At 33.3% G+C, this 13,521-nt stretch overlaps 1 pseudogene; it reads right to left on the bottom strand.

The window, feature by feature from the left end:
- The window catches only part of LOC117072144, a 97,973-nt pseudogene extending 84,865 nt beyond the window's left edge, over positions 1-13,108 (bottom strand).
- Between the last annotated feature and the right edge of the window lie 413 nt (positions 13,109-13,521).

Here is a 13,521-nt window from a genome sequence, read left to right on the forward strand (position 1 = left end):
TTAAAATGATTCTGAAATTACACAACTTATTAGTGAGGCAACTCACCAGTGATAATGTGTGTGTGTGTATGTATATATGTACATATATAAATATATATATGTGTGTGTGTATGTGTGTGTATATATACTTTTAACCTGACATCAGGTTAAAAGTGGAAAAGGGGATAGAGTTAGGAAATTTCAGGAAGCAAACTGGCATGTTTTTAATACCATGTGGAAAACAAAGAAAAGGGAAATACTGTGAAGTTAGAAAAGCTATCTGAAGCCACACCTACTTCTAAAAGTTTAGGAAAACTAAGAATAATGTATCAGATCTAATCCTATACATAGTTATAACAAGAAAATAGAATTATTAATAAGAACAACATAACATTTCTGCAGATAATGACAACACACCAGAAGACATGCCCACGAACAGAACAAAAGAAGCTAAAAGATACTGGGAAAATGATGCAAGTCATGAGAAAAGAGTTTAAATAAGAATTTTTTAAAAAACAGAAATGACTTGGAAACACAGAAACTTTTAAAATTTGGAAACCCTTAGAAACTTTTAAAAATCATTAAAACCAAAACTGGAAAGACATAAAAATGAACAAATAATAAATAATGCCTTCAGAACAATATGAAGATTGAAATATTTTAAAGATGAAAAAGATCAAAAAATTAAAACAATGTAGTGTATGTGTGTGTCTTTGTGTGTATGTGTGTGTGTATAGGTGTGTATATATAAAGAGAAAGCTGAAAAATTCCTATCACCTAGTGACATCATAGTGGTCATAGTCACATGTTTATGGTGATGCTGTTGTAAACAAACCTAGTGCATTGTTCTCTTAGGAGATGACAGTTCCATGCTTGCTATTGCCCCTGAAGGCCTTCCAGTGGGACAAGATGTGGAAGTGGAAGATAATGATATTGATGATTCTGACCCTCTGTAGGCATAGGATAATGTGTGTGTTTGTGTCTTATTCTTCTTTAACAAAAGCAATTAAAAAGTAAAACAAAGTAAATGTACTTAAAGATAGAAAAACCTTATAGAATAAGTATATAAACAAAAAATATTTTTGTAGAGCTACAAAATGTACTTTTATTTTAATCTAAATGTTGTAAAAGAATAAGAAAGTTTAAACATTTAGAAGTTTATAAAAGAAAAAAGCTACATAAGTGCAGGTTAATTTATTATTGAAGAAAAATGTTTTATAAATTTACTGTAGCCTAATTGTACAAGGTTTATAAAGTCTAGAGTAGTATACCATAATGTTCTAGGCCTTTACGTTTACTCACCAGTCACTCACTCACTCACCCATAGCAACTGCTAGTGCTGCAAACACTATTCATAAGTACTTTATACAAGTGTCCCTTTTTTTATTTTTTATGCCATATTTTTACTGTGCCTAATAGTCCAAACTGCACCATTTTATAAGCTTCCTGCTATTTTGCAGACCTTGGTCAAAATGAAACATTTTATAGGGCTTCGGGCAGTGAGAAACATCCTGCCTAACCACCTGACCACAAGGCAGACAAAGGCCCAACTAAAGGCAAAGACCCAAGTAAAGAAACATCTCTATCATATTTTGCTGGGAGAAAGTGCAAGGAACACCACATTCCGCTGGAACAAGGGCCGGAACTGCCTTATTATGGGAACATCTTATCAATATCCTGCCGGGCAGCAGGCCATTTCCCCCCAACTCCCTCCTGCCCGGGCCTATGCCTTGCTCCAGTCTGTAAGTAGCAGTGGATTCTGTCATTAAGCTGGTCCCCCACTTTTGCAGTGTCTGCAATATACCTGTGTTGCTGTTTATGCCGCCCCCTCTCTGTGTGTCTTTCTTTAACCCTAGTCTTCCCTTCAAAACCTAACAGTACCTTTTCCATGTTTAGATATGTTTAGATACACAAATGCCTACTATTGTGTTCCGATTGCCTGTAGTTTTCAGTCTAGTAGCATGCTGTACAGTTTTATAGCCTAGGAACAATAGGTTGTACCATTTGGCCTAGATGTATTATGGGCTGTACCATCTAAGTTTGTATAAGTACCCTCTACAATGTTCACACAATAACAAAATTGTCTAATGATACATTTCTCAGAATGTATCTTCTTTGTTAAATGACACATGACTGTTTATATAGACACATATGTGTATATACATACACATATATATCAGTGGGGAAAGTATATCCAACTTAGGAATAATAGAAATCCCTGAAGATGAAAACAAAAGCAAATAAACCAAACTAATATTGAAAGCTATAATTTAAGAGAACATTTCTGAATTTTAAAGAATGATTTGCAACTGCTTAATGAAAAAATACACTACATACTTGAGAATATAACTTAAAGTGAATAAAACCAAGACATAGTCCATAAAATTACCAGATAATTTGTAAAAATATAAATAAATAGAAAATTCTTTTAGATATCAAAAGAGCTCTTTGATTTTGCAAAAAGCTCAAGTGACTCATTAGGGAAATAAAATTATCTTGTCATCAGACTTTTCAACAGCAATTTTTCTATGCCAGACTAAATTAGAATATATTTAAGATACTAAATATGCACAAATAAATGTGGAAAAGTAATTTTATATCTAGCAAAACTGACTTTCAACCATAATGGACATGGATAAACTTTTATCATCATGCAAGAACTCAAAGAATATTTTTCTCAAGAATCCTGAGGCATTTTCCTAGGAAAAAGCTTCAGACAATCAAAACAAGTACAGTCACATATGTAAAAACTTGTGGTACAGTTACTCATAGAAGAAAGACAAAATGAGTGTAAAAAAGGAAGGAGTATAATAATGGCTACATGATCCAAAAATACAATGTAGTTCCACCATTTTAGTGGTTAGAAAATATAAGAGATATTTTATTAAATTTTACAAGTTCAATTTTTTTCAGTAAGCTTATCAGTGATTATAGTATTAGCACTATCATTCTGAAATACTTGTGTGTGAAATGTATTATAAAGCAAATCATTAGTTATAGGAAACTCAAGTTCCTTTAATCATACGTTCTTGAAAACCAGGATTCCTGGTTGGAAGAATGAAGATATAGATGTAATAGAGAAGAAGTGAAGAAGTTAAGCAAAAAATGTGATAGTGCTGAATTTGATTTGGAAATATCAGTTTAAACTCATGAGGTTATTCTTAATATTATATATTACATATGTATGTGTATGTGTGTGCATATGTGTATGTGTGTGCATATGTGTACCCTATGATTTCCATCTTGACTATTCAATCAAACACTAATCTCAATAATATTGTGAAAGGATTTGTAGATGTAATTATCATCCCCCAAATATGAAATGTATCCTGGTTAGCTGGCGGAATCACAGGGGCACTTTAAGAGCAGAGAATTTTCTTCTGTGGGTTGTAAAAGAGGTTAGAGGTTTGAAGCATGAGGGAGATTCGGCATACAGTGCCTGCTTGAAGATGGAGGGAATGCATATAAAAAGAACTAGAACAAGGTCTCTAGGATCTCACAGTGACGATCAGTCAAAAGCCAGCAAGGAAATGAGGACGTCAGCCTGACAACCTGAATCTGTCAACAACTTTAATAACCTTGAAAGTAAATTCTTATCTAGAACCTCCAGATAAGAATGCAATTCATCTAATACTTTCATTTCAGCCTTATAAGACCCTAAGAGAACCCAGTCATGCAATGCTGAACATCTGCACTACAGAACTGCGAGAGAATTAGTGCACATTCTTTTAAATCTTGGCATTTGTGATATTTGCTACGTCACAATACAAAGCCAATACAATCTTGAAATATTTTTGTTATAGTAGATAGCAAGGAAGGCATCAGAATACTAGAGTCATATTGAAAAGACTCAAGATTCTATTTGAATGCCAATTTGTTCTGGCTAAAGCCAGGACCATCTGAGCTTTACTAAAAATGTTTGAAATGGATAAATCCATAAAATATATTTAATCTCATATGGTCATCACAATATTAAATAAATGCTCACATGGGGTGAAGAAAGGGAAACAACTGATCTTCAAAAGTAGTAAATAAAAGAGAAAATGTATTATGTGTCTCTTCTCTATATTTGAACTCTAAATAAGGAGCAGATGAGGAAAAATGTCCCTTTATAGAGGTTTTCTGTCTAATACAGTATAAGAAATGATGGCATTAGAATATCACCATTTTGCTGCTTCTTAATGGATCCATGCATTGAGCATCAACACTTACTAATATCATGAAAAAGTGACACCCAGAAATAATATTCTTGATAAAAGAATATAATACCATCTGCAGTATTACCGAATAGATAGAATTGGAGTCCAGTCAAGTCTGGATCCAGCTGCCAATTGTCAGGAAACACAAGGGACATATCAACACGATGAACTATACTATGAGATTTCAATCTCTACAATCTAGTCTGTGGGAAATTCTAAGATCAATTGGCCTCGATTCTTCAAGATGCAAATTTCAAGCAAATGAAAGGGATAAAGAAAGAAGCTGAAGGTTAAAAAGCAAAAAAAGAGATACATCCAATGTTCAGTTTAGTTGTTTTAGCAAGACTAAACTATACTATCGAAGGAGACAAGCTAGACAAATAAGGCTAAAAGGTAGCAAAGAAGTGACTTCTCTGAAAAACAGGTTGGTAGTTTCTTTTATGAGGAGGGAAGCAGTTGTGTTTGCGTTGGGCCACAAGGACAGGCTTGCTGTTAAAATTTTATTTTGATCTGTTTGCTAATTACAAGGATGTTTGCTTCATCATAATGCATCCAACTATGTATTTACTTATTTCGTCGGTTGTGTTTTTATGTATGTGTTATTTTAGAACCAAATGAACTTAAAAGACAGAGAGAATCTCCCCAGCATCTCTTTCATTTTCACCTGGGCATACGTGTTTTCATTTTCACCATGGGTATTGCTGCACTTGAGTTGTGCCACATCCCTTTGGATTACATTAATAATTAAGAAAATACTCAATATTTTCTGTGTGCATCCAACTGTGCAATATTGTTAATGACCTTAATTTTAGATTGCTTGCTGATGCTGATATAATTATAACTCACCTATCCTTTTCCATATTAACTTACATATATTAAATGTGGATATTTTTATGTCCATGGAGTTTTATTAAACAGGATGGCATCTTATACTATCTGTTTTCCTCCACATTTCTCTGAGTAAAGCAACAAAGACAACCTGGGACTTCTCCAATCACATTGCTTTCCTCTAAAATTGAGCCAGTTTTCTTAAGTCCTTTCCAAGCTAATAACTAAATCTCCAGGCCTGGATCAAGAGCAGGCTACAAACTTCAACTTGAGGATTAGGGAGCATTCTTAGATTCTTCTGCAATCTGAGCAACTCATTTCATCTAGCCTGGTAGTAGCTTCTTTGAACAAGGTTCAGTGCAATGATTCTTAGTGCTGGCAGTTCATTAAAGCCAGCTGGAGGCACTTAAAAAAAAAAATCCACTGATCCTCCCCCAGACCAATTAAATAATAACATCTGTGGGTGCTAATTTGTATTTTTTTTTCCAAAGATCCTCAAGGGGGTTAATGTACAGTATGATTGTGAACTACGAGACAAATGAGTTGTAAGAAACTTTTATTAATATGTCTAATTTTTCTGTGATGTGAATAATAAATGAGTGAATAAAAGGAACAAACTATTCTATAATTTATCTGTAATAGTGTTTTGCCTATTAGTTATTCTTAAAGGAAGGCATCTATTAATATCCCAATATATGTTAAGATGAAAGAGGAGAATAAGAAAATGAGAGTGAATCATTAATCGTTTTGCGGTTAGGATTAAGTTTGAATTACTGCCCGGACAGAAAAGCCTCTGGAATACTTACATATTTTATAGCAACACAATTCAATTTACATATTCTCTACTACTATGAAGGTTTAAAAAGATATTATTTTCAATTGTGTCATTCATTTATGGTCACAGTAACATATTAGTAATGCAAAATAAGAGTCATGTGGTAAGTTGTTTTTTGTTGTTTTTATTGTTTATTATTTCAAGCAGTTGCATTGGAGAAAAGTAAGATTTGATTCAGAATGCTGACCAGGAAATTTACATCTCTCCATGGTAATTTGAAATAAATAAATTGAACAAAAGACAGATCATCTAAGATTATTTCATTTGAAAATAACACATTTCTGATTAAAAGTGACTTAAACAATGAAAGTTTAATATGTGACATAACAAGAAATTCAGAATAGGTTATTGTAGACATGATTCAGTGATGTCAGTCTCATTGGCCTGGCTCCTCTTAATACTCACTTAATACCTATAAGCACCAAAGCATCAAGCACTATAACTTACACACACAAAAACAAAAAAAAATGCAAAGGAAGAAGGAAAGAGACTTTCTTCTTATTTATGTCTTTGTATCACAGAAGAAATATTCCAGGAAAATTTTCAATTTCCCTTTTCCATATTGGGCTTGAAGGTAGAGAAAAATGAATCTCTGCATTTTCAGCCTTATTATTTCCTTCTAGCAGCAAGGAAATAATATGGTTGGAAATAGTGTTTACTAGGTGACTAGGGGAATCCAAAACAATAGTTCTTTGTCTACAATACAGATCTTTTGTTGCCAAACGGCGTAAATCGAGTGAACATTTTTCTGCAAGATATAAAAATAAAAGATGCAAAATTTCAAGTAAAGCATGAAGTGTGATGAGTCTCTCTGCCTGTATTCACCAGTGTTTCTCAAAGTTCAATGTGTATAAAATGCACATGGGCATTTGTTAATTGACCCAGTCTGAAAGATAGTAAGTGGAGCTCAGTATAGAGTTGAGCTCAGCTAAGGACAGGAATCAGATGGTTCACATTTTGAGAAACATTATACACTAAATATTAACGATCCCAAAATAATTATCTTGAAGTCTTACCTATGTATCAAGCTGATGAAAATCTCCAGAACCAAGTTTATTCTAGCCCACTCGCATTTATTAAGTAGCCCCTGAAGTGGTTTTTCCTTGTTGTTGAACCTTGCCCATAATTAATGTGCCTCATCACAGAGACTCAGCCATCCTTACTCAGCAAAATCTCTGAAGATTGGCCACAGGCCTCTGGATGCTTCTGATCTAATGTCCATTATAAACAACATGTCCAATGCCTCACTCTCTCACTAGTTTTAATTAATTAAAAATTCCTCAGTCATCAGGAAGTCATATGCCCAGCATGCCCCTGTGACAGGACAACTTATCAAATTACCCTCTTCCTTAGGAGAGTTAATTCACCATATTGCTAAATTATTTCCTGTCTTTGTTTCAAATGCCAAGATTTTTTTTCCCTATTCTGCCTGACTTAGGATAAGTAAAGTGTCCTTTATTTAATAGCATAATCCATGAAACATAGCCAATTATTTCTGATATTTTAAAGAAACACAGTTTTCTAATAACCAAATAAAATTATATCACTGGTTTACCACATGATTTGGCAAAGATGCCATAAATAAATCCAATCCATTTCTTATCATTATGGCCCATAAACACTATTTCCATTATTTCTATGTCAATGTCAGCTGTTTTTAACTTTGTGTCTGTCACCCCAAATCCTGATCATAGGTTGCCTATGCTATTCATTCAACTGGCAGTAAATGTAAATAAAAGTAAGTAATTTCATGCCTCACACTCACTTTTCAAAATAAAAATGATCAGAAAGGAAATTTGATTTAATTTTATAAACCCAAAAAGAGTAATATTTTATGGATTCTAATGATCTGTGGTGCCACTCTGCCTTATGCTAATGGCCATCATAGTACTTACAACACTGTATTACTCTTTTTGATTTTCACTCTCCTCAGATTGGAACTAATAAAAATGAAAGCAGCAACTAGCATCATTCACTTCTGTATTTCAATGCATAGCACATTGTCTGCCACCTGAAGTCATTTTCTCAGCAAGTCATCTCCTTCCATCTATTTTTTTCACAATGCAGATATATCATAGAACATAATATTACAAATATTACTGACTCACCTGTTTTAGTTCTATTCTGACTTATACAAAGAAATAATTATTTTACAGAATAATCCAATATTAAGAAGACACAAAGTCCAATTTTGTCTGATTGATTTTATTTATTGCTGAATTACGCAAGTTGATTTACTGTTCAAAAACCGGTTCCCTAAGATTAGCTCAGTAATAAATCTAAAACTATCCAATTCAGGTGTGCTACTTCTAGTTTTGAAGAGTCTTGAATTTATCAGCCTAGGATTTTCTTAAACTATATATTCATAATTAAATTTAGTATTACCCTTTGGCTGATGACCAAGACATTGCAGTAATATTCAGCTATGAGAATGCTATCATTCTCTGTCAGTAGTTTTCAAATCATGTTTCATAGCCCATTCACAGAATGTTTAACAGTGGGAAATATAAGGTTAAATTAGCAAATATGTGAAGTACATTTTGGTTAAGTAAAAATTAAACACTTAAAAAAATAACTACAGGACTTCTTAGCTAAAAACTTGTGAGTGTGCATTTTAAAATGCTAATGTAGGTGTGAGTATGTGGGTGTGTAGGGGTAATATTCTAGCATGAAAATCATCTAAGTGATTTTGATCAGGAACTGTATTTTGTTCTATTTTACTTCAAAAAATCATTTTCCACTGTTCTGCTAACAATAGAAAAATGTTATTTGCTACTAAAATGTGGTCTGAGACGAGACAATAGCCTTAAAGCTAGGGTACAGGCAAGTTCTTCTCAGCTTTGAAAGCACAGTGCATGTGGATACACAGGATGGATAGCTGGAAACTTCCTGTTAATAATTCTGTGGCATCAGGGTTATGAGCAAGATTGGAGCTGGCTCACATCAGGAAAGATGAGATCTTTTCATCTAGACAGGGACAGTAAATGAGGGAGAAATTTGGAAGATGCCAGGATTCCAATAATATTGTTTAGGAGCAGAGAGGCTAATAAAGACTATGACTGTGCTCTTAACATAAGGAATTCTAATGAGATGAGGTTTTCATGACTTGTAGGAAAACAACTGAAGCCATGCAGTCTGTATGAGACTTCCGTCCGGGTCTTAGAGGCAACCACTGAGGACGAAAGGCATTAGAGAGCCATTGCCAAGTTTGTCAAATTAACTTCCGAAATATTAGGAATTGTAGATCTTTAACTTACCTCTTCTGTGTGCATATAATTTGTAATTGAGATTCCTTTATATCAGAATTTATCAAAGTTACAAAATCCTTTATACCAGAATTTATCAAATTATTTATCAGTGAAATAATTGTTTAGGATGCTTATCTCTTACCTACAACTGTAAAATTAAAAGCTGTATGAAGAGGCTAGAAAATATGCTTTAAACAGCAAACACTCCATGTGACTTTATGCCTACTAAAGTCTTTTAAGAACTATTTTATATTAAAAATTTTTAAATTCCTTAAGGTGGCTTCATGCATGTACCAATTTGTAATGAAGTGTGTATGTGGGGATGAGAGGGTTTGCATGGGGCTGAGAGAAGAGCTAAAGGAAGAAAGAACCAGATTTTCTGGGAATTGGTTTGAAAATAATCACAATGCTTCTGTTTCCCAAGTTTGGAGCATGCAGTAATGAGATAGCACAATGAAGAAAAGTTATATGACCAAGTAGTGGTGACTTTGAGATGTCGTATGTTTATAGGCGCTTGATGGCCCTGGTTCTCCACATATGCCTTTCTGTTTTCCGCCAGATTTGTCTTGTTATGGTGATAGTTTTCAAAGCCATTATGAAAAATAAACTAGATAGACTGAAACATATAATATAAAATGTGTATTTAAATTTGACCAATTCCTAATAGATTAAAATTGGTATTTTTAAAAGAGTGCGGTATCTTTTTAGAGGTGCAAATATCTCATGACTCTTTATTTTGGATTTTTGTCACCACCAATCACTCTCAAACCAATATATAAGTTAACTTAACAAACTCTACCCATCAGGTTAAGGAATTTGAATAACCTCACAGCTTATCTAGTTGTTTATCTTTAGTGCAAATTATTCTTGGAACATCCTCTTGGAACTTTAAATGCAGGCAATATGTAGGAAAGTCTTTTTACTCCATTAAAATTTGCCACCAATTTTAAGTGTATCCATTAAATAGAGAATGTGAGGTAAATGTGATTTTTTGGGATAGGAGACCACTTTTGACATACCCCTGATTTCACAGAGCCTAATAATATCTTTCTGTTTTAACATTAAAGTTTTAATTAAGGGCTAACCAGACCATTAAAAATAATGGATATTACTTTCTAGGTTATATTGCTCATTATATTTACTTCTCAGGAGATTTTTACAACCAGAAGAAAAAAACTCATAGATTTTAAATACAGTCACATAAACAGCAAGTGCTTATATTTTAATATGTGTCATTTCTGCAAAATTTTACATTCACATAAGTATCCTTATGGATACTTATCCTCTTCAATGGTTCATCAATAATTAAGAGGTAGAAAATGCAAGAATGAAAATATTCATCTCACTTCTCATTATTCTGTTCCTCTTCCTGAAGAAAACAATATCTGTTTTTAAATCTTTCCAGAGATACTTTTATGTTTTTTAATTTTTTCCAGAAAACATATATATAAATTAAATATAAATACGTATGTATTTTTCCCATTTATCAAACAAATGATTGTATGTACTGTTCTGAATGTTGTCATTCTGAAATCCAATCTCTCTTCAGCCAACTTTAAGTAATGTTTAAACAAACTTAACCAATACAATGTAATTCCAGAGCAAGCATATAAGATTTATTAATAAAAAGTAATGTATAGAGAAATATCCTGCCATAAAATTAATTGCATTGATATTTGTAAAATACTTATATGGTAATAACAACTTCTCCTAACTTACTCTGACTCATTAACAATTTTTAAGAGAAGTTCTCAAACTTATGAAAACTCTTTCCTTATGTGAGTTTAAAAGTAAAATTCTGAATAATATTCGTATTCTCTTTCTATGTCAAAATTATCTTTTCTCTGCTTCCTGTTGATCAGCCTTGTCTTGGAGCAAATAATTTCAGAATATATCAATTGGCCTGAACCATCTTACAGCTGAAAAGACAAGCCATTTTGTGTTAGTGAAACAGGCCCAACCTATTCTTACATAGCATACAACAAATTTAAGATTTCTACCAGGCTAGTAACCTAAAGGTTCTTTTCTTTGTCTTTAATACACAGTAAGTTATTCAATAAGCACAAATGATTACATTTATATTCAACTTTTAAAAATAATCAGTTGAATTTTTACCTTGTAGCAAGAAATATTAACTTAAAAAAGTTGAGACTGTTTTGTGAAATAAAAATCTTGCTGCTACTCAAATATCATTGTAACTCATTATCATATATACTTGTATCTGTTTATTTTCTCTTATCTCACAAAGGCAGTTTTGCTGCTTCATAGCAGTAATTTCCCCATTTCCTTCATTATATCTGCAGACCTATTTGAGCCTATATGAGTATTCTATTACAACCAGAAAATTATTCTCACTCTATCAAATGTGAATCTCTCCAGATGCCTCTGGATTTCTTCCAATTAAACTTCTCTGCTCCTCTGCCATAGCCTCTATCCTGTGACATTAGACTCTCCCTGTTCACTGGCTTAGCCTACCAACAGACTTCTGTCTTTTAAAGAGTGCAAAACAAACAAACAAACAAACACTTCCCCTGCCCCCCACCCCAACCAAAATATTATAGACTCCACAGTGACCCCATACCTCAATCCAGCAATTTCCCAATTCTTCTTATATGCTTTATAGTAAAACTTGGTACTTGGCTTCCTTCTCTGATTTCATCTACTTTCACTCTTTCCCCTGGAAGAGCATACCTGTTTTCTTTCTGTTGTAAACTTCAGCATACCTGTTTTATTTCTGTTGAGTTCACTACCACTTTCTCCCCCATAGAATCTTGCCCTCCCCAGAATGTTCTTTCTTCAGCTGTTTGCAAAGTCTCATCTTTAAGATCTTTCCACAGAGACTATCCTTCCTTAAGTACCCTATTTAAATGATTTGCACCCCCCTTCCTGTTAACATATATTCATACCCTGCCAAATGCCAACTCTCAAATTTATGTGTTTTCTTATTTGTTATATCTTCCCTTCCCCAACATCCATGTTGTTACAAATCACAGGATTTCAATCTTTTTTTATGACTGAATAGTATTTCATTGTGTGTGTGTAGATATATATGATATAAGATTATATCGTCAGCAAACAGCGGCAATATAATTTCCTCCTTTCCAATTGGGATGCCTTTTATTCCCTTCTAGAATGTAAACTCTATGAGAGTCAGTTCCCCCACTTGCACAGTACCTAGGACATACTAGTCACCCCCAATAAATATTTGATAAATGAATAGATTGCTGGTCTAGGTCCCAGGTGCTGTGTACAGATACTGCGGGAAGGAAGACTTTGACTTTTTCTGTATTCAGAAAAATATATATTTACCATTTATATAAAGTACACATACATCCTGTACATATGATACCTGGGAAACATGAAGGAGATGCACTTACAATCAAATAGAGAAACTGATGTAACTATAGTTTCTATTCCAAGTGTTGTCCTTTGAACTCGATATGACTTCTGTGGCTTCAGGAGTCCAGAAATGAATAGAATTGGAGTTCATTTGTATGTTTGTTTTGTTTTGGTTTGTTTGCTTGCTCTTTATAAGTCTTGGAAAATATCTAGGCAAGAATAGTCAGAAACGAGCAGAAAAAGTTTGTGAGAACTATTTTAAGGCTCTGGAGACAAAAGCATAGTTATAATTAGGGAATAAAAATTCTGAAACCTCGAGGTCTGTAAAAAAACAAAAATCTGTCATCAGTCTTGGGTAGGAAATAGCTGGCAATATCCAGTGGCTCTGCACCCAGAAGAAGTGAACATGTGAGAGCCAGAATAGACAAGGAAAAAAATGAGGTGAATATTGCAGAGTGATCACGGTTGACAGAGTGGTTCTAAATATACATGAGAAACTCTGTAAACAACTCATAGAAACAATGGGCTGACACTTTGAGTGGAACTAATTTCCAGCAATCAAACTGGTATGGGTTAAAGCTCCCATAATTTATTCATTAAAAATTAAATATGAATATATGTGTATGTATGTGTGTGTGTCTATACACACACACACACACACACACACACACACACAGCATGACCTAATACTCTCAAAATGAAAACTCTATGACATCTGGGGTACAGGGGTTAGGATCATTGTATTTCTGCTATGTTTGACACAAATCTCGATAGAAGCATTTTCTCATATTAAATTTCCCAAATATTCAGAAGATAATAACAGATAGAAAATACTTAGAATCTATGTAGAGCTTCCCTAATTCGATTTTGTGGTATTTCCGATTGCATCAACAGTGAATTGTCTTTATTGAATTTTAATATGCTCTAAATAAATTGTATTGCAATGACTGTTTTTCTTTCTTTTCAAAAATCAACAAATACAATATTTGGAGTAAATGTCATATATAAAATGTAGAACATGACATTTTGAAGTACATATACACTGTCAAATGGTTAATCTAGCTAATTAATCTAGCAATTAACAAATGTGTAA

Source organism: Trachypithecus francoisi, unplaced genomic scaffold (genome assembly GCF_009764315.1).
Source record: "Trachypithecus francoisi isolate TF-2019V2 unplaced genomic scaffold, Tfra_2.0 Lachesis_group4, whole genome shotgun sequence".
Lineage (NCBI taxonomy): Eukaryota > Metazoa > Chordata > Mammalia > Primates > Cercopithecidae > Trachypithecus > Trachypithecus francoisi.